The 13,808-nt window shown below is 37.2% G+C and overlaps 1 protein-coding gene across 10 annotated transcripts in view; it reads right to left on the bottom strand.

Moving 5' to 3' along the window:
- The window catches only part of FUT9 (fucosyltransferase 9), a 110,422-nt gene that overhangs the window by 39,350 nt on the left and 57,264 nt on the right, over positions 1 to 13,808 (bottom strand). For 5 of the 10 annotated variants that reach the window (XR_010388287.1, XR_010388288.1, XR_010388289.1 and 2 more), the window contains exons 2-3: positions 13,404 to 13,726; positions 3,363 to 3,513 (exon numbers count right to left, since the gene is read on the bottom strand). The exons of 2 other annotated variants lie outside the window; for them this stretch is intronic. The gene's annotated coding sequence lies outside the window, so the exon portion shown is untranslated. Of the gene's footprint in view, positions 1 to 3,362; positions 3,514 to 9,936; positions 10,004 to 13,403; positions 13,727 to 13,808 lie in introns of those variants that run through there. 3 more of the 10 variants (XM_064508794.1, XM_064508796.1, XM_064508795.1) reach the window with 3 other exon arrangements.

Raw genomic sequence — 13,808 nt, 5'->3', positions numbered from 1 at the left:
AGTGACTCTCATGGATACTCTGAGTAGTTTCTTACAGAAAGTATTAAAAATAGATAGCAGCACAAAATCTCTCAACTCTCTATACTTGCAGACAGCATTTCTTTCAAATCCCTCTCCTGCAACAGACATTTCTCTCCATGTCTCTGTTTACCCCCAGGGAAATCAAGAATGAGTGTGTGTCTTTGTTCTCTTTCACTCCATCTCATATCACATCAGCTCTCAATCACCCACATTCTCACTGTGTTTGATTGTGTCTAGAAATTGTACTCACTAACTCAGCTAAAACAACAGTCTGCAAAGGTATCGCTAGTGCACTGTACCTAGGTCAAGGTCAGGTTGCTTAACATATGGGTTTGTTCAGGTGTTTTTTACTTTCTTCCTGCCAAAGTGAATTTGTGGGTGGGGTTAGCAAACTCAGTGCTCTCAGAGAGCATAAATGGAATAATTAGAGGCAAATTTCTTCTGCTCCATCTGTGAAACTGGGTTTTCAGACCAGATTTTTAAGACATTTTCTTTTACAGACTTTTGTTGGAAATGTTGAAAAACATGTAGGTAAAAGACATAGTATTAGAGTGTATTACATTATCTGAGAAATATCAAAATAAATGTAGTTAGTGGCTATACCATAGCACACATGTACAAAAGAGTAAGGTTAAGACTACAAATGGAACTTTTATTTTCCTGATGACTGCCCCATCATTATGATCTATGCTACTGTATAACACCAGAACAGTTGTCATACACTTTAATTTTTATAGAACATTAATAATTACTTTGATTAATAGTTAACAATTTGTTTTGGTTTGGGGGGGATTTTTTTTGCAAATACTAGAACAGAGAAGATTTAGAGCATGTGGAGTGTTTAATACTTCATTGTATATAATATTTTGTTATGAATTCCATTAATTTGGTGGAATTTGCCTTACATTTACCTGTTAAGGGTGATGACTTGCTGATGTAATAGGTAATGGAAGAAGGCTACTCCATAACTGAGATGCTTCAGGTGATGGGAGTAGCTCAGACTTCCACAGTGTTTTGCAAGAAACTCCTTTACAAAGGCATAAGTGTTTGGCCAGCTGATGGGCCACTTAGTTATAATTTCTATCATAATAAAGAAATTATACATCTTTTGGTAGGTTCCTGGAGGGCCTTATCAGAATAGAAAATTGCTTGTATTTGCATTATGAACATTCACAAGCAGGTGGAAAATTTACCACTTGGAGTATTTTGTCTGAGTCAAGACACAATAAATGAGTGTAGTGAACGATGAGAAGAAAGATAAGAACAAAGACAGAGATAACAGTAATAAGATCATATATTTAAGTAGGCATACTTAAACTGCTTTAGAAAGCTTAAAACAGATCTGTATCAGCTGTTCTGTTTGCTGTGGAAGTCACAGCAGAGTGCTTCTTTCCAAGCAGTGGTTAAGGGAAGAGAAGAGGATCAATTTATGGATTGGTTTTGGGAATCTATGGAAGGATTAAGGAACTACCCAGAAGAACCTCAGAGATGTTTGCCCAGGTACTAACAGAGTGAGTAAAATGGACATGTTCCAAGGTAGATGTGCAAAGGCTGAAATACAAAGTTTGCTTTTGGTGTGGTAGGAAATAAGGCAAGAAGGTAGAGTTTCATAGAGAAGCAAGCAAGCTATAACAACTGGTTTGACTGTTTTAGCAGCTGTATTTTATATGAATAGAAGAGTGCAGTGATAGGACTAGTAAAAATGGTAAAAAAAGAAACAACCCAAAACAAGGGAGCAGATAATGAAGGTCAGATGAGGGCTTTAGCAGCAGTGACAGGAAAACACACTGTAATCCACTTTGGAGGAGGAAGGGGGTGAGACACGGTCTTAGCATGGCAACAAAGGCAAGGCAAAAAGAAGCAACTGAAGACTTTCTTTAGCGAGCTAAGGGCTCACTGTTTTCCATGAGGTTTGTATTGTCCCTGCAAATACCACCTTACGGCAATCCATTCTGTAGGTGAGAAGGGGTGGTAAGAGAAACACAGCGTACCCCTGTGCCCACTCACTCAGCTGATGTTTTCACTATTGCTCCACAATTAATTCCTTCCCTTCTCAGTGTGCTTCACAGCTTTCCCATTTAGCAAATATTTCCCAGCATGGAGCTTTCCCAGGCTGATTTCTGTTTGCTCAATGCTTGCTGAATCTCCTGCATGATCCAAATTCTTTAAATCTAATTGCATCATTTATCAGGTTAGTGCTTTTTAAGTAGGCAACTAACTTTGCACATAGTCTCTGAGGTTTTAGAACCTGGGAGGATACTAGCCTGGCTGCCATGGAGACCAGCATCGTCTCTTTTCCCTTCTGCAGTGCGAACACCCCAGTGGAGAGGTTCTTGCCTTGCCCCATTTATGGAGGAGCTTCCTCTGCATGGGTCTATAGGACATGTCGTCTTTGAGCGCAGGTGAGGAAAGATCTTTATGAAGTGCATTTATGCCCAAGAAATAGAAATGAAAAGGCACGATGCCAGTCCCAAGGGTCCTGCTTGTATTATTTCTCAATCATTGCACTGCCCCTAAGTTAAATAATTTCCTTTTGCATTCCTTACCTTCTCCATCAGATCAAATGTACATTATCTAAATGCAAAATAGCCCTAAAATTACCCTAGCATACTACAGTCCTTTACCAAACTGAAAGTTTCCATTCCAGATTGCATTTCACAAATCATCTTTCTATCCTGCAACTACTCACTTCTCTTCACTTTAAACATTAATCTGTGAGGTGAAATCATGTTAAACACTTTTTGAAATAAATCCTGCACAGGAGTTAAGTGTAATTTCCTCTGTTCAGAACTTATATGTATCTCATATGCACTTTTACAGGCAGCAGTGTTCACATTTTTCTGGCTCCTCTCAGTGGAATTATGCTTTTTCTTTCAGTGGCAGATTGAGTGTAACCCAAATCTCAGGGGAATCTTTATCATTATTATTACTTTCTTGTGGAAGACTGCAGAATGGGAGAATACAGTTCTTAATGTCAATGACTTAAGAACTCTAAAAGGATTTAGGCACTTTTACAGATTAAATGCTGCAATGCCTAAATCTTACGCACTGCCTAGAAGTGTACCTCCTGGAGAGGAGGTTTCAAGGTAAAGTCGAGTGTCCTTGTTCCCTTGAATGAATGGGAAAGCCTGGAGGCTACAAGGGGAATTTGCACCTGTCAGTAGCTGAAACACTTTGATGCTTAAACAGTCATTAGAAAATGCTGAGGAGGGTGGATCTACTATTCCATTTCTGTTACAAGTGTCTATCTTAGGGAGGTAGTTAGTCATCTCTCTCAAACTAGAATACAGATCCAGAAGCTTACTTTCTGAACTTGGCTGCCAAGTTAGGTTTTGACTCACCTTTGTTTCCTATGGCAAGAAAGACACATGGCTATTTGAATACAGCACTCAGCTGGAATGAGTGTTCTCAAGAGGACTGGCCAAGCCAACAAGCAGTAAATCGTTCTGGAAAGATGTTGGTGAGGTAACTTCTCTGGTTTTCCTGTTGCACCTTGGCAGATAAGAACGTGAAAGACCTGGAGTCAGTTGAGATCAAGCTCTAAGACTTGTATCATGCACATAGTGGGAGTACAGAGCTTTGTGTTTACAACACAAAAAGGGGTGTGCTGGATGTCTCCGGCCAATGTACTTTTTTTAGGTAGTCAAAAATGTATTGTTTGACCCAGAGACAACTGTAAAGATAAGTAAATTCTCCCTGTGCAGAGGAGGCATAGAGCCAGCATAGTCATGTTGCCTTAAAACACTCATCTTCAAAATAGAACAAACCTTCTGTGATGCTTGGATGCTATCTTGAATTTAGACCTGGAAATGCTTTGTTTCATTTTGTGTTGTTTTTTTTCCTATTTGAGGCTTCTAAATGTTCACATTGAACTCATCAGGGCTACTCATGAACTCAGCACTGAGCACATGAGAAATATTTAGAGGGCCATTTTTAATCTTGACACTATTTGAGTCCTTTAGGTGGGAATCAGGCTTCATGTTATTTTCTGGAACAGGACCAGCTTCTTAAGATCTGAAAGCCCATCTACATTAAAGTGCTAGCTGTTGGTCACTTCTGTGTCCAATCACATAGACACAAAAATGCCAATGCACATCTTTGTAAATTCCAGTAAGGGTCTAAATATCATTGCAAAAAAAAAGTTCTATAATAAAAGATTATGCTATGCTACATAATTTTCTTTATGGAACTAAAAGTGCTTCATAGTTGTATAAAAATATTATCTCTTTGTGCTATCTATAAGTTCAGTTACCATACAAAATTAAGTCATTTTTTTAAGAGATGTAACTAAAATGAACCTCTTGTCTTTTTTTAAACAAGTCTGCTACCTCAGCCTCAGGTAGTTTCTGTTTTAGCATCTCTGAGAAGCCGATTGACAGGCAGTCCACCCTGTTCATCAGAAAAGCTGAGCGATCTATTTCCACCCAAAGTTATTCTCTGTTACTTTTAAAAGATCAAATAACTTTTTCTACTCTTCTATCTGAAAAAGCATTCATTGGTATCTAAGGAATTCTTCTTCTTTTTTTTTTTTCATTTGTTATCCACTGGTTATTTTAACTCCACTGCAATTTTTATTTTTAACATCTTTCTGCTTCTTTTCAGTTGCTCCAGTTTATTCTGATTCCTGTTTTTTTTCCAGAACTGATCTTCTCCTATTTCTCTTCCTTTGCAATGTATTTTGTTTTATATTCTTTCATACACTTTTATTTAGCACATTATGATATAAACCAACTCAGCTCACAAAAAAAAGTCAGTTTATCAATACTTTTTTAACTGACTCACTTCAGGACACACATTTTAATATAGGTTATACTATAAGATACATTTTGTGTAAATGAATAACTAGAGTCACTGTTTATTTCTCTACAATTCAACGAGACCAGAAACCTGTTATTCTTTCTTAATGTCCTAAGTTTCTAAAGGAACCGTAATAAACACCCAGTTGAATGCATGCTGGTAATTCTACTGACTTGTTACTCACACGTGTAAAGTTAAGTGCAGCCATGAGTGTTTCACAGGAATAAATAATAAAAAAACCCATCTTTGTATAACTATTTAGAGACTATTGTTCTGGAATATTGTTCTGGAACAGTCTGGAGTTAAGTGTCAGATTTTGGGTTTGACAAAGGCAAAACTGAGACATACATACAACTTTGTTCACACATGCATATGAGTATTGAAATGTTTTGGCATCTCCCTCTGTACAAAATGAGCATCAGCTCGGATAGCTGTAATATGGACAATCTCACTGTATCTGTAGCTTGAGTATATAATGTTAGAAAATAAAGATGAGTGGTTTACAGAATAAGTTCTGCTTGAATAAAGAATTTGTGATCAGTTCCTAAATCAAGCCTTATTAGAATATTGGCCATAGCATACATGTTAGTATCTTGAACCCTCTGAAGACACTGTAGCTACGTGTAGGTAAATATGATAGATAACAGAACAGGTTTAATGAAAAGCAACAGCAGATTTGTTTGAATAAGGACTGCATGATCAGGTTATTTACTGGCAGGTTGGAAACTATCCAAGGCTACAGGACTGTAGAGGGAAAGAACATTTTTTGAAAACAGTGAAAACAGGCTCAGATTTATTAGAAATATTATCTTAGAATTTGAGAACTGTTGTCTTGGAGATATATAGCACCTTTACATTTCTGCAGTGCTACACACTACAAGCCTGACCTGTACTGCCCCTAGAATTTTCATCTGTATGTATAAGGGGAAACCTTACAGCTATTCCTGGCTCAGTCTTTCCTGTTATTACTCCTTAAAATAGGGACATCTGACAAAAATTAGTTGCCAGCATTAAAGCTACCACAAGATAAGTGACTCTTTATATTGCGTGTTTCTCTCTCATCCACCTAAGAAGATTAAGTGATGTAGGACAGATTTTATATGCAGAAGACACTTCTTGCAGAGAATTTTAAAATGCTTAAATCCATTTGTAAGAAACTTTTCTCTGAAGTGAAACGCTCTTAATATTGCAAATGGGCAGTGTCAACCAGCTTGGTCTCTTGCATCAGACCCAGTCAATTTTAGAATGATTTTGTTGATATTTTGTTAGTCTGTCCTTCACAGAGATGTGATTTATGCCAGCAAAAGAATGATATGGATTGCACAGTCTATAACACGTACGAAAACAGAATACATACATATATTACAAAAAAGGATGTTTTCCTGTATATATGCACAGGAATAAAAGTATTCCACCGGAATAAAAACTGACAAAGAACCTTGTTGCTACCTGACACTATTGCACTACCAAAGGTTTTAGTGTAGGCTAGAAGTAGAATCCAGAGTCAGACATGTGAATGTAAAGGATAAAGGAGCTCATCCTTTTTTTAAAGGAAAAACATCTCTGTGATGATTCAGCTTTGCAATCTTACCGGCACCACTGTGTTTTTCCTCACAAACTTGCTGAGAAAATTATTTGGCTCGTCTACTAATTCCTTCCTATCTCCTACCTTTAAACTTACCGAAAACTAGACAGGTGGAAGCAGATGACTACAAAAAGAGACTATGCATGGTCAGAATCAATGCTGTATCAACCATTGCCACTTTTCTCCAAACTTCTTTACAGCAAAAGAGACTCCTTTTCTTGAAAGCAGACAAGCCTACTGGAATTAATGGTTTTGCTGAGTTTAATCAGTTATGTATCAAATTATGTGAAATGATAATTAATGATTGGAAAAAAACCCCCAAAGTAGGTTGTGGTGAGTAATTGTCCTAGTGGAAGTACATTGTGAAAGGGTGATAGTCTCTTATATTTCATATATATTTCTTTTTTCTTCAAACTAACCACTTCTATCTTTAAAAGATAAAATGAGCTGAGAACTATGTGGAGCACAGATTAACACATCATTTCCATTACTGTCTCTAAAAGCTGTTTAACACGTAAAACAGTGACAGTATGGCCTTTCATGGGAAGATTTGATTACAGACGCATTGAGGCTCCTGTACTATAAGAGTGAATGAACCTGCTTGCCATTTTGCTTTGCAAGGAGTTACACTGATTGTAGTGAGTTAAGCTAAGCCTCTGAGTGTGCCTGTGCAGGACTGGAGCTTAGCTGCTTCAAATTTCAAATAATAATTACATGACATACCTAAGCCTACCTTCTCTTCTGTTTCAACAATCTGTTTCTGCAGTTGTTTTTGTTAGGCACTCTGTTCTTTATCCTGCTTCCCATAACTAAAGTTCAATCTCATATTTTTCAGCAATTTATCAAAATAAAACTGAAGCTAACTGTGCTGTGTAACTTTTTGACAGAAAAACACAGAATGAGTAAAGCTGGTTAATATCATTGCAGTCAAAATAAAACCAGAACAACAGGTCAGGTAGCAATCCAGACAACCTGACACTAATTAAAGTCATGTATGTAAGGAATCTGAGAATGAGAATAGAAAGACAGAAATGAAATTGTTATCCCCCAGATTAAGTGCCCACAAATTGTGCAACACAAAGACTGCCCAGCTATTTCAATTTATGGGATAACATAGCTATTTTTCAAAGCCTGCAATAGCATCATAACTGGACATGCAATGTTTTAATGAAATAGTGCATGGTGAGAAAGTTTTTTTGTTTCTCTTTAACAGAGTAAAAAGTGCAGACATCCCAAGGAGATTCACATGCCTTAGATATCAGATCAGTTGGAGGAACATTACCGCATGACTCCCTCACTTCAAAAAAGACTTTTCTTCCTTTTGTCTAGACCTGCCTCATTTGTTCATACCATTTCGTATTGCTAGGCAGGAAAGTCAGTGTTTCCAAAATGGATTTTCTGATTTTAGAGTTTTGTTTTGTAGGTGTGAGGGACAGTAGTCATACTTTATGTCAGGAACTCATTAATCAGTTTGACCAGGCTTGTCTATGATGCAGGTTAATCTTCTGGTTAGTTACGGATGAAAGTGAGCTTTATTGGCTGGCGTAGCTTCTAATCATTTAGAAACATCCACGAAATCTCCAGTTTGTGAAATGGATACAATAATCTACAGTGGATTAATCTTGTGTCCTTTTTATTCTGATCAGCCTCCAACCTGATTATCAGCTTGGAGAATATTAACTACAAGAGAGACAGTCTTTATGCTCTTGGTTTCCAGTGTCCGAGGCCAGAGTGACCTGTAGAATCAAGGAGAAGTTGTAGGGAAAATACTGCTCATTTTTTACAAGCCTGGCATATCACATTTACAGTTGAAACAGACTTAGAGAAATTAGTAGTTAGACTGCTGGGCATATATGAACTGAAAATTCTGAGAGACTAGTTTTTTTACTTGGCGCAATTTGAGAGTTGTTGCCTCCTTTTCCCCTTTTTTCCTTGTTTTCTCTCTTTTACTTATAGCAGCACCAGTGCTACTCACTCTCAAATCTCAGACCCTTTTGCCATGTTTTTGGGAGCTTCTTAAGCAATTCCAAGAATTACTTAAAAAAAATTATGAAGCAATTTGTTTTCTTCCATTTGTATTCTTAGAAATAGCTAAAAATTATCTAAATCATATAAATTATCTATTATCTATTACCAATAATTTCTCTATCATCTAAAATTATCATAAATCAAAATCCAGTTCAAGCGATACAAGTTTTACAAAGGGATAAGGAAGTGAAATCAAGATCTTTTAACTAAATATATTACATATTAGCTCTGCCTACCATAATTGGCATGGCCCTGTGATTTGGGAAGCTGATTTCAAGGCCACTGGTTCACTTCCAATGATTCCTTCACATTCTCAAACAGAGGATAGGGTTGCTTAGTGATCCACATAGCAAGTATTATAGGGGCAGTCTGGAGCATACGTATGGATTTACATCTTTTCACTACCGGTTATCATCATGCTCTGCCCTGTCTCTCACAGAGGAAGATCGAAGAGACTATGATGCAGCTTATAAGTAACACTGGGAAATCTTTAAAATACATTGTATGCACAAACACACACAATCCTCATCTATTTGGTTAGGAAAAAAAGGCCAGAAACATGAAGCTAACTTGTGAGATCTGTGGTTAGGTGTACAGTAATTCTGTGTGCTGAAAGATGACAGAGAGATTTATCTCACAAAAGAAATGTTGACAAAATCTGGTAATAAGTCTGAGGTATTCCCTTTCTCATTCTACCTTCAGGAGACATTGTCAGAACTCATGGGTGGTGGCACTGATTGCTTTTGATTTATTTCTTCTGAAGTAAGTGAACTAAATACTTTGGTGGAGAGCATTGTTTTTCAGATCTTGCCTCCTGTCTCCTGTTTTTGGTGATCTGTGGGCTATTCCAGATGGTGAATAATCTTTATAAAGTAAGACAATAAATCATAATCAGGGAAAAATACTGCATTCTGAGGCTGAATGGGAGCAGTGTGTTTTTCTATGTATAACTTTCTTCCAGCTATGCTCCGTATATGATCACTCACAATATCCTTCTCCTATGATAGCCATACAAAATATGTTTAAATCTGTCATGCTCTATCTTCCTAGCACTAAGCACTTTTTGTTTCTCCAGCTGCTCTGCTGCCAGCTCTGTAAAGCCAATTACTTACTGTGCACTCTGTATATGTGGCTTGGATGTCTTTTCATTATTTATTTCAAACTGTGTATGATAATCTTTATTTCTAAAAACAATATGGAGGAAAATCTGTGATGGTGCAGAGGGATTTAGCTATGCAACTCCTATTAACATTAACAGAAATCACACAGCTTGATCTTTTTAAAGTTTGCTAGAATTTCAGTACTTAAATGTTCTAAAGAATGTTTAGGAAAACAGGAGACTTCCAATCCACATGAACTCAATGTAAAACATTTATCAATAATTAAACACCTTGAGGGTATTCATAAGTATTCCTCTATTTCACCCCTGTCAAGTGAAAATCAATTTTTCTTGTATCAGTTTTGTACTATTGGCCAAAAAAGTCTTTTTGTCAAGATAATACTACCTTTTGAATAGTTGATTCTTTCCTTTTTCATTCACTGAGAACTTTACAACTTCTGTGCTGAATGAGTCAGAGGTCCTTTGGGAAAAAATAGGATGCGATCATGTAATTAAAGATTTAATGTGCACATTCACATGAGGCTTGAAGACTGACAGGCAGACTCGATTCTGGCATTTCTTAACTTATAGTGTTCCAGCTCTGCAACCCAAGTCACATTCTTTGACATAGGTTTTGTGGGTGAAGAATTGACTTATGTGAGTTAACCTTTTTAGCAAGTGTAATTCAAATGCAGAAAGGAATAGTCTAGACCGACTTTGAATGTTGAACACCTTCTCAAAGAAGTTGATTTCCTTGTGCATCACATCATTGACTAAGAAACTTTTCCTACTTCTCTCTCAAAATGCATGAAGTTGATACCATGATGTTACTTTACATCGTTCTGTGCCTCTGAAGCAACTCTTCTGCTCTTCATCATAGTGTGTAATTATATGTCTTCCTCACAGGTAATTTTAACTGTCGTTATCTATGTGTTTAGCTGGCAGGTTAAAGAGGTAACTTGATTGAACTTACCAGTTAGTCTAAAGTAGATTAGGGTTTGAACTTCATAGTTTATAAACAGGGCGCTAACAACTTTGGAAGGATTTTTATACGCTGTTACTCCTTATGCTAATTTTTGGTAGAGGAGAGCCTGTTTGGTGCAATTTGCTTCATTCTGGAGTCAAAAGTACTCCTAAAAAGCATCTACAGGAGCCAGATCTTAAGGATCGTATAATCTCCCATTTCTCTATCAGTTCCACTATTAGGTCTATTCTGTCTTGAGGGAACTGAGAACTTTTATAATAAGGAATACTTGTTCAGTTCTCATTCTCATTCCAGAAGCTTGATGGATATTAATTGAATTTGAGTTCATTAGCTGTGAATATATACGAACAAGATGGGATTTTTTGACTGCTACCCTTCTGAGATTACAGTTGAGTCTGTAATTTTCTTATTAAAATTAAATGAGAAAATAAAAGCACACAGGCAATTGCACATATAAACCCAGGCTACTGGGTCATAAAAACAGGACATATTTACGGTAATTTTTAACACAGTGTGAAACAAGCAGCAGTTATTGGTTGCAGTGAACAAAGCTCCATCCTTTTCTTAGCATCTGGACCTGTAGATTTCTAAAGCAACAGTGGCACAATAAAGACAAAGGTGCCTGCCATCTGTTCTATTTTATGAAGATTATTTGTTGCCCTCAGACTCCTGGAAAGTTTCCAGCAAATGTTCCAGCAAATTTGAGCATAGAAATAATCAGGTGCAAGGCATCTGACCATTATTGAGTGTGACGTGTTATAAAACATGAAGCAGCAGGGAAACATGAAAGGAAAAGATAAAAATAGAGCATGAAGCAGAAGAAAGCAAATGTTAATAGAGATAAAGGATATTTATGTATTTTTTTCATTTCCATCTACTTTGGTCAGAAAAGTAATAATTCTATGCTTAGAAAGAGGCAGTGTTAAGGCTGTGATTTTAAACACTTAAGAGCTAGAAAGTATGTTGTTGATGAGCTCATGACCAACTACAGAGAGGTCTCTGGTGGCTTCAGGAGAAACTGCATGGTCTGGGCAGAGCTCAGATGACTGAGACTGGAACTTGCATGGTACCAAACAGCTCTGAAGAGGAGAGGGAGGGAATAGATGGATGACATTTTAAACTAGGAAAAAATTATTGTAAAATCATTAGGTGTGGCAGAATGATTGACGACAGGTTAGCACCTAACATTATTTCTATCTCATTTTGTGAGACACTGCATAGACTTCAGCTTTACTGTATCTACTTCAGTGTCTGAGATTGCTCAGTTCTCGCTATAAACTAATGATGTGCTCTTACTGTCATTCATTTAAAGATACAGAAGGAAAAGTTTGCATTCTTTCCAGTAAAATATCTTCTATAAATAAAAAAGAACCAGGTGCAAGTAGATTTTAAAAAACACTGTGCTGGCCAGTAGATTCAGATTAGGAAGAAAGGTGTTTTGAGACTAGCTGTTCTGATTTCCATTCATAGCTTTGATACATCCTTCCTCTTTGATCATGAAGAAGACTTATAGGAGCCTGGAAACTTTGCCAGAAGTGGAACATCTAAGGATGACAGAGTCACTTGCAGTCTTTCTTCATTTGGGGTCTCTTTGTTATTTTTTCTTCTGCTTTGATTTCCTCAATTTAATTGGAATTCTATGAAATGCCAAGAAAAAATTTTAAAATATCAGCCACTTTTCAAGCCCTGAATGGAAAAAAAATCTCAGCTTTATATTTCTGTTTGTTTCAGATTTAGCTTTGAGAGCTGGAATTAGATATTTGGTTAGCGCCTCTAGAATGACTGTGACTACAGTCCCTGGGGAATCTGGATAGTAGTACTGCAAGATCCAAATTAAAATGGTCATGTAAAGTTAACATTGTGCTATATGAGCTTTCTATCAGTATAACTATGCTTACTCTCGGAGCATTCTCCTGAACTGTTATTAACATGTTTTGACCAACACAGAGGCAAGCAAAGCATTTATTTTTAAAAGAAAGCAAGTATGTGGTCAGTGGTGAAGGGAATACAAGCTAAGGCTTACCAAAGAACTAAGCAAATATGCTGCAGCTCAAGATACCTTTAGCTTTTTTTTTGGTTAAAACCCCTTCTCATGTTAAGATATTCATAAATACACTGGAATAAAATAATATGTAACAAAGGGATGCTTTTGAAGATGCATGACAAGAAAGAAGAGGGAAGAGACAACACCTCTCTGTACCACTCTGGGGAGAACACCATCCTGGACATGAAGGCTTCAGAGCATGTTGATGAAAAGAGAGCAAGATCAGGAAATAGAAACAAAGTGATAAAGAATCCTGGAGGAACGGACTTATGAGAAATATTGGAAAGGTAAAACAAATCTGTAGCTAAGCAGTGACTAAGGGGATAAAAGAGAGCAATAGGAGAGGGGCTGTGTGGAGATGAGAGTACATACAAGCATTCGAAAGGGAAATCGGGATGCTTTATTGCCACACAGGGAAATGTTACTGGAATAATATTGGGGTTTGGGGGAAAGGTAGCCCTGTGAGTTCATTGCAAGAGGAGCTGTAGAAGAGCTAAGTAGGCTGAATAACTTACTAGAAAAAGAATAGGAGAATAAAAGGCAGTAACTGGACATGAATCACAGAGGGAACATGTCTGGATTTTTTTTATTTAAAATTTGGTAGCATGTTAATGTTAAACTAGACCTGGAGAAAGAACAAGTGGTGCAATCTGTTATAATAGATTGCTTCAGCCTAAATCATTTGCCAATTTTCAGTGATGACCTCTCTCACACAGGGCAAGGAAAACATAAGGATGCTCTATAATGATGATGCTAAATTGCTTGCATAGCAGGCAAGGTACAAAACCTTCATTCACTCTAAATTCAATGCATGGTTTTGCAGAAAGAATTGAACCTTACTCACTGTAATTAGTGCCTGAGTCTTGATTTCATCTGCCATAATCAGTCATCCAGATGAGGACAGATGAATGACCTTTCACTCTAGTGATCACAGAGGTACTGCCAACCACTTGGAAAAAAACATTTTGTTGGCCTGAAATGAAACTCTGAAGAAATTTTCTGGTGGGTGAGTTGATGGAAAGGTCTTGATATCAACCTTCAAAAGAGCTCTCCTGAGTTTACCGTATGAATCATGGAGCTTGGCAAATACATCTGTAGGGGAAAGAAGCCAGGAGGAATGCGTTCACTTTTTTTCTCTTTCGGATGAGATGCAACTCTCTGGATACTCTGGTGAGAGAAAAATACAGAATATGTATGAATGAGCCTGCTTTCTAATGACAAGCCTGACTCCAAGGTTTCCAGGCACTGG

Source organism: Dromaius novaehollandiae, chromosome 3, assembly GCF_036370855.1.
Source record: "Dromaius novaehollandiae isolate bDroNov1 chromosome 3, bDroNov1.hap1, whole genome shotgun sequence".
Taxonomy (NCBI): Eukaryota; Metazoa; Chordata; class Aves; order Casuariiformes; family Dromaiidae; genus Dromaius; species Dromaius novaehollandiae.
The sequence above is the reverse complement of the archived record's forward strand: the minus strand, read 5'-3'. Positions and strand labels throughout refer to the sequence as shown.